This window comes from Lacerta agilis, chromosome 4 (assembly GCF_009819535.1).
Source record: "Lacerta agilis isolate rLacAgi1 chromosome 4, rLacAgi1.pri, whole genome shotgun sequence".
Classification (NCBI taxonomy): domain Eukaryota; kingdom Metazoa; phylum Chordata; class Lepidosauria; order Squamata; family Lacertidae; genus Lacerta; species Lacerta agilis.
Window position 1 is genome coordinate 59,169,724 of NC_046315.1, and position 6,000 is coordinate 59,175,723.

At 41.3% G+C, this 6,000-nt stretch overlaps 1 protein-coding gene across 1 annotated transcript in view; it reads right to left on the reverse strand.

The window, feature by feature from the left end:
* Window positions 1–5,022, reverse strand: part of LOC117045380 — a 31,180-nt gene extending 26,158 nt beyond the window's left edge. The window contains exon 1 of the mRNA XM_033146381.1: window positions 4,816–5,022. The gene's annotated coding sequence lies outside the window, so the exon portion shown is untranslated. The remainder of the gene's footprint in view (window positions 1–4,815) is intronic.
* Between the last annotated feature and the right edge of the window lie 978 nt (window positions 5,023–6,000).

Genomic DNA, 6,000 nt, shown 5'->3' on the forward strand with positions numbered 1-6,000 from the left:
TGGGGAATTAAAAATGTTCTGAATATTCCAACTTATTGGTCCAAATTCTGCACAATTTTTAAAATAGTGTTTTTAAAAAGCAACATTTAAATTTGAGGTGGAGCTATGGTACACTGTAATTCTAAATATATATGTAAGAAAGTCCTGTTAAACTCCATGGGACTTATCTGTGAGTAGAAGGCATCTACAGGATTCAACTATACAGTATGTTTTCGGAACATGAGAGATGGAAAATTTAAAAGCTTCATCAGATATAAATATAAATTAACACAGTGAAAACCCTTAATGAGAGGTTTGTAAAGAAAAAGAACAATGATATAAAATGTGTTATTTTTTTATCCGTGCAAAATTAAAGTTTCTGGAGATTTGGGATCTTGTTATGACCAGGAGAAGGAATTTAGGTATATTTATTCTTCACATCATATAAAAGCAGCAGATATGCAATATATAGGTGAAACTCAAAAAATTAGAATATTGTGGAAAGGTTCATTTCTTTTGGTAATTCAACTTAAAAGGTGAAACTAATATATGAGATAGACTCATGACATGCAAAGTGAGATATGTCAAGCCACTATTTGTTATAATTGTGATATTACGGCGTACAGCTGATGAGAACCCCAAATTAACAATCTCAACTTTGGGGTTTTCATCAGCTGTACGCCATAATCATCACAATTATAACAAACAAAGGCTTGACATATCTCGCTTTGCATGTCATGAGTCTATCTCATATATTAAACTCCAGTAGCTAATGAAAACAACTGCTTACATAATAAGGAAAAAACCACATAAAATGAAGTCAGGAGGTGACAAAACTGTAGCAGAACCAAAGGGCTGAGGGATAAATATGTTTTGAAGTGAAAAAAGGAAGTGAAGATTAATTAAACAATATCTGACAGCTCAATTTCATATGTAGCACATATTGAACAATGCAATGGATCAGGTAATTCTCAGTATGCCCATAGGCTTGCCATATGTTCAGTAAATTATTCAAGTCATCAATTAATATTTACACACTGAAACCTTCTCCAACAAAGCAGCACACATATTGGAGAAGAATTCACCAAGAAAAAAGATAAATCTGGATTTAGGGGCCTGGGTTTTACTTTGGCATATATTTCAGAATTCTGAGGCAAACAAAGGCATTATCCCTAGTTACAGTACCTAAGGCAGCTGCCTACACATATTCATATTTCTTTTTATGCTTTATTCTGTGGAGATATGAATGTGAGTGGATTATAGATTTGCTTAATGAAAGTTTAAAAATAGAACTTATTTTACAGGATATGAAAATGTACTGAGCTGGAAGATGTTCACTTTCCAGAAACCACTATGTAGTGTACAGATATATCCACTCTGTACGTAAGAGGGAGAAATTAGATGATTGTTGCTAAGCAATTTGAAGCGCTTTTTCTTTAAACAGTGCACAGAATTCTCATTCCATTGGAATAGTAGTTATACAGGAGGTTATCTGAATGTTTATTTTCTTCCGTTTGCTTTCATTTTCCCCAAAATAAAATTTTTTAAAAGCAATTTTTGGTTCTCCAGTGTGCAGTTTGTGGTCCCTTTGCATAGAGCATTTGACCATCAACTTGACAGCTATAGAATTATTTTGCTGTCTCTCCCATTATTGATTTAAAGCCTTCCAGCATTTAAAGCCTCTGAAACATTTATTACCTCTGAAACGTTTCTTAAAATCAAAATCTCATCTAGTTTTTCAAGTACCGTATATCCACATTTGCTTCAGATATTGAAGCAGATATTAGAATCTGAGCATGCAATGCCTTAGACTGCAGGTGGAGGTTGAAGCCTGCATGCAAGGATTTCCAAGCATTTTTGATTGAACACACTTAGAAACTTCCCCGTGACTGGAATCCCTGATAAGGCAGAGCTCTGGCCATGAGTAGCTTTATAACAAAACAGACCCCTGCTGACCTCTAAAAGAGGAGCATACCTAGGGAGGTTTGGAGTGTTGCTTGTGTGTGCAGCACTGTCCAAAGTTTAAAAAGTCATATTGAGTATTTAGTGACCTGGATTTCAGGCTGTTTATTTATATTCTTGCAGCTGAAAACGCTTCTAAATTAGTGTGGTGGCAGTAATGTTTTAATTATTCCAAATATTGGCCATCCCAAAGTTTAAAATAAATAAAAATGGTGAATTCCTAAAACTGTGTAGGAGGTCTTTCTCAGACTTAATAACAAGCAAACATCATCTCACAGAAATAAAATACTGGGGGACGGGGAGTGGGCAGGTGAGCCCCACCTTGCATAATCGACCACATGACACAGTGCATGCACACCATTTGAATGGCAATACCTATCAAATTTGTGGGGCCCTGGCCTCCTCAAATATTTCAATGGGGGGCTGAAGGGACCTTAGCCCCTAGGAGTTTGCACCTATGCATAGAAAGGAATGCTGAAAATCCCATTTACTGTAATATGCTTTGTCATCAACACCCATACAGAAGGTTTTACTGGAAGAGTTCAATTGGTGCTAGTGGATTATTACTGTGGAGTAATCAGGGCTAAGAATAGTAATAAGCTCATCAGAATTGTCTCTCACCAGTAGTTTGTCACATTGTTTGGTACTGGCTTTGGACTGCTTTCCTTAATCACTTTTCATAATTCCTGTATTGAATTTTAAATTCACATCGCAATTTGACAGAAACTGGTAAAGAAGCTTAAATCTAGTCAGAAACCATACAAACTTGTTAAGACATCATAAATCGGACAAATATGACATTCAATATATTTTGAAATCCAGGGTGTGATGAAATCAAAATCAAGGCACAGCTTTACAGGAGTCAATGACTGAGTGAATACTTCCCTGGGAAGTCAACATGTATTTTTGTGTTTTTATATTGTAAACCATCCTGTGATACTCAGATGGAGGGCAGTATAGAAATTAATTAACAAAACTCACATTGGTGCCTGATTTTATACATTGCTTTAATATTTTCTAATCTAAAAAGCCCAAACTTTGTAACCATTCTGCAAAGAGTAGCCCCTTGGTCCTTTTAGTTACCGGTATATGTTTGTGCAGGAGCATGGGAGAAAGGATGTGCTGGCTCCATCAGCTGGTCAAAAAAAGAGAAAAAGAGCTACCAACTCAAGCAATGATGCCTTCAAGGAAAGAAGGCCCCAATGGATATAAGTGCCTGCTCATCTCTTTGTTTTGGCCTCAATGAACTGATATATCTCCTCTACCTTTGCTTTTCACTTCTCTTGTGATTTTTTGTAAGCTTGATGGCACTGCGCCTGTCTGGTTTTTAATTGATGTGAGATGTTTTAGGAGGCAATTACATGAAAAACAGGATAAAGGTAGAGTAAAACAGATTCCTCCCGATTTGCTTGACACCATATCCTTGAACTACAGAGTGATACCACTCCCTCCCCTATCCTTCTTGTAAAGCAGACATGGCAGCAACCCAGATCAGGCACACTAAGCCATTGTGATGGTTGGTCATCCTTGACCCCGTTTACTGGCACTCCTTGCAGCCCCTCCCCCCGCTGGATAAAAGTCTGTCACCTCTCTAACCCAGTATGTATACCCCCCCCCTGCAAGAAGGGGTAGTAGTGCACACTGGGCAGGGAAGAAAGCCTTTTGAATCCCCCCCCCCTCAGATCTGCTTTCTGTCTGTGGTATCTGTGGCGAGTGCATGTGCTGTTTGTGAGATGGGGTGGCAATGCCTGCTTTAACAACACCCTCTTTTGCTTTGGCCATGCCCACCAGTGGCATGTGGCCCTCAGAGGGCTGGCCTACAGTGAATGTGGCTTTCAAGCCAAAAAAAGTTAAGTCGCCACTGCTATATAGCATTTGTATCTAGAGATGACCAAATCTCACCCTTCATTCTACCAGGTTTCCAGAATGCCCACTGTATTTATGTTCTCCTTTAACATCAAGCACTCCAATTACTCCATTTGGGCTCAGAACCATTCAGCAATAGGAGAGAAACATCTTTCTAAGTACCCTAAGTGGTAACCCAACAAGAGGGAAACCCAGCAGCCAAACCAAAGTTTCAACATCCCTAAAAACATACACCCCAAACCACACTTTATTTAAGAGCTACCATTTCTTTGCAGCACAAAGTTATTACGCTGGCAGGTAGATTTGAATACTGTGTTGCCAATCCTGCTGGGCCTGGCTACAAGGTTTTTAACTTGCTAGGATGTTTCGCACAACTTTTTTTTTTTTTTTAAGAGAGATACAAAATGCAAGGAGCCACCTTGTGGATAATTTGTTTAGGGGACCCGAAGAGGCTTTCATTATAATTGCTGCATCAAATACAACCTGGAAGAGGAGTACTGTAGCCTACAGTAATAATAATAATAATAATACCCTCAATGCAACCAGATATGAAGCCGTTAGACGCCCACAGAGGAAATCACCGTGTAATGACGACCATTCTCGTTCCCTATTGCTGTCGCATTAAACCTTCCGCTCCCCTCCCACCCCCTAACTCCCTGCGCCATCAATGGATCGCAGGGGAATCGCCGACCTGCTTCGCCCCCTCCTCTCGGGAAGCTGCAGCTTTCGAGTGAGGGGAAGGGCTATTTCCTCTCCCAGGGCTGGTTTTCCTACCGCATCCAGTGCTGCCGCGTCTGAGAGCAACACGCGAATTACTGTAGCTAGCGAGGCAGAGCGCGGAAGCCCGAGGCTGCAATCTCGTCTCCATTTACACGGGAGCAAAGCCCCGCCGAAGCCTCGCCCTTCCTTCCCAGTAAACAAGCCGAGGTTTCCCCATTTCTCCGCCGCTTTTCCCCTTCCCGCCTTTTTTACTCTGGGAGGCTCCCGGCGGCGACCCTCTCTACTCACCCTCTGATCTTCCTCAAACTCTCCCCATTTTGGTGCGCCTTTGCTGAGCCTTTTGCGGCGCGCGCGGCCTGAAGCCCGGGGAGGAGGAAAGACCAGGGCCGGTGCAGAGCTCCTGCTATACCGAAGGGCAAAAGCAGGTCGGCGCTTGCTTTCCTCCCCGCTCAGGCTGGCGGCTTTCTGAAAGCATCATGGCTAGTTAGCCCCCAGTTCCCCTTGGCTGCCTGGAAGGAAAGGCCGAAGCGGCTTGTTCACCTGCTGTGGCGACGCAGCCGCCGCCTCCCTGATCGCACGCGCTCCCTCGGGATGGCCGGGGGCCAAGCTAATAATAATGCCCGCTTCGCCGGCTTTTCACAAAAGCTCCTCGCTGGTCTTCACAAAAACAGCTACTGCCCCAATGGCGGTGTTTTTTTTTGTTAGCTTGCTCTCACACGAGCAAACGCATCACCGGAGAGATGTTTCTGCAGAGGTTATTCGGAGGAGGAAGAGTCTCTTTGCATAGCGTTAAGCGCCCTCATAAGGTTACCAAGCAAAAATTAAAATATATATAACCCAACGCTAAGGAGAGCCATCACATCACATCCTATGTGTAAAAATGGATTTCAGAAACCTTTTACTCAAATGCCTTCCACACATAGGATCCAAGGATGGTTTAGTCCTGCAATTACTGAGGTTATTTGTATACTAGGTGTTTCTATCCAGTCTTATTGTTTTAATTCTTGTCATGGCATCATTTCGTGATTGGCCAATGTATTTTATTTGTTTTTCTTCATTAACCGAGTTTCATTTTCCTTAGAAGCAGATTTGGCTGGACTGTTTCCCCCTACTCCAACTTTGAATGTATTTTTAGCGGTGAGCATATACAGTGCTGACTCATTTATTATTTTGCATCAGTAAGGATGCACATGATCTAAATGAAAATGGAACCTGCCCAGGATGCCTGAACTGAAAGGCAGTCAATAAACTTTGGCTTTGAAGCTTATTGGACTCCATAATGTCTTCCTAAGAAAAGGCTCACTAGCACTGTCATTTATGCTCTGTCACATGATTTGGTCGTTTTAAAGTCACAATCTTTTGTTCAGAACTCATTAGTGACATAAATATGGTTTTGGACACCTCCTTGAGATTTGCATATGTTAATGTATTAAATTGTGTTCCAAGCCCTTTGGAATTTGACAAGACAATTTA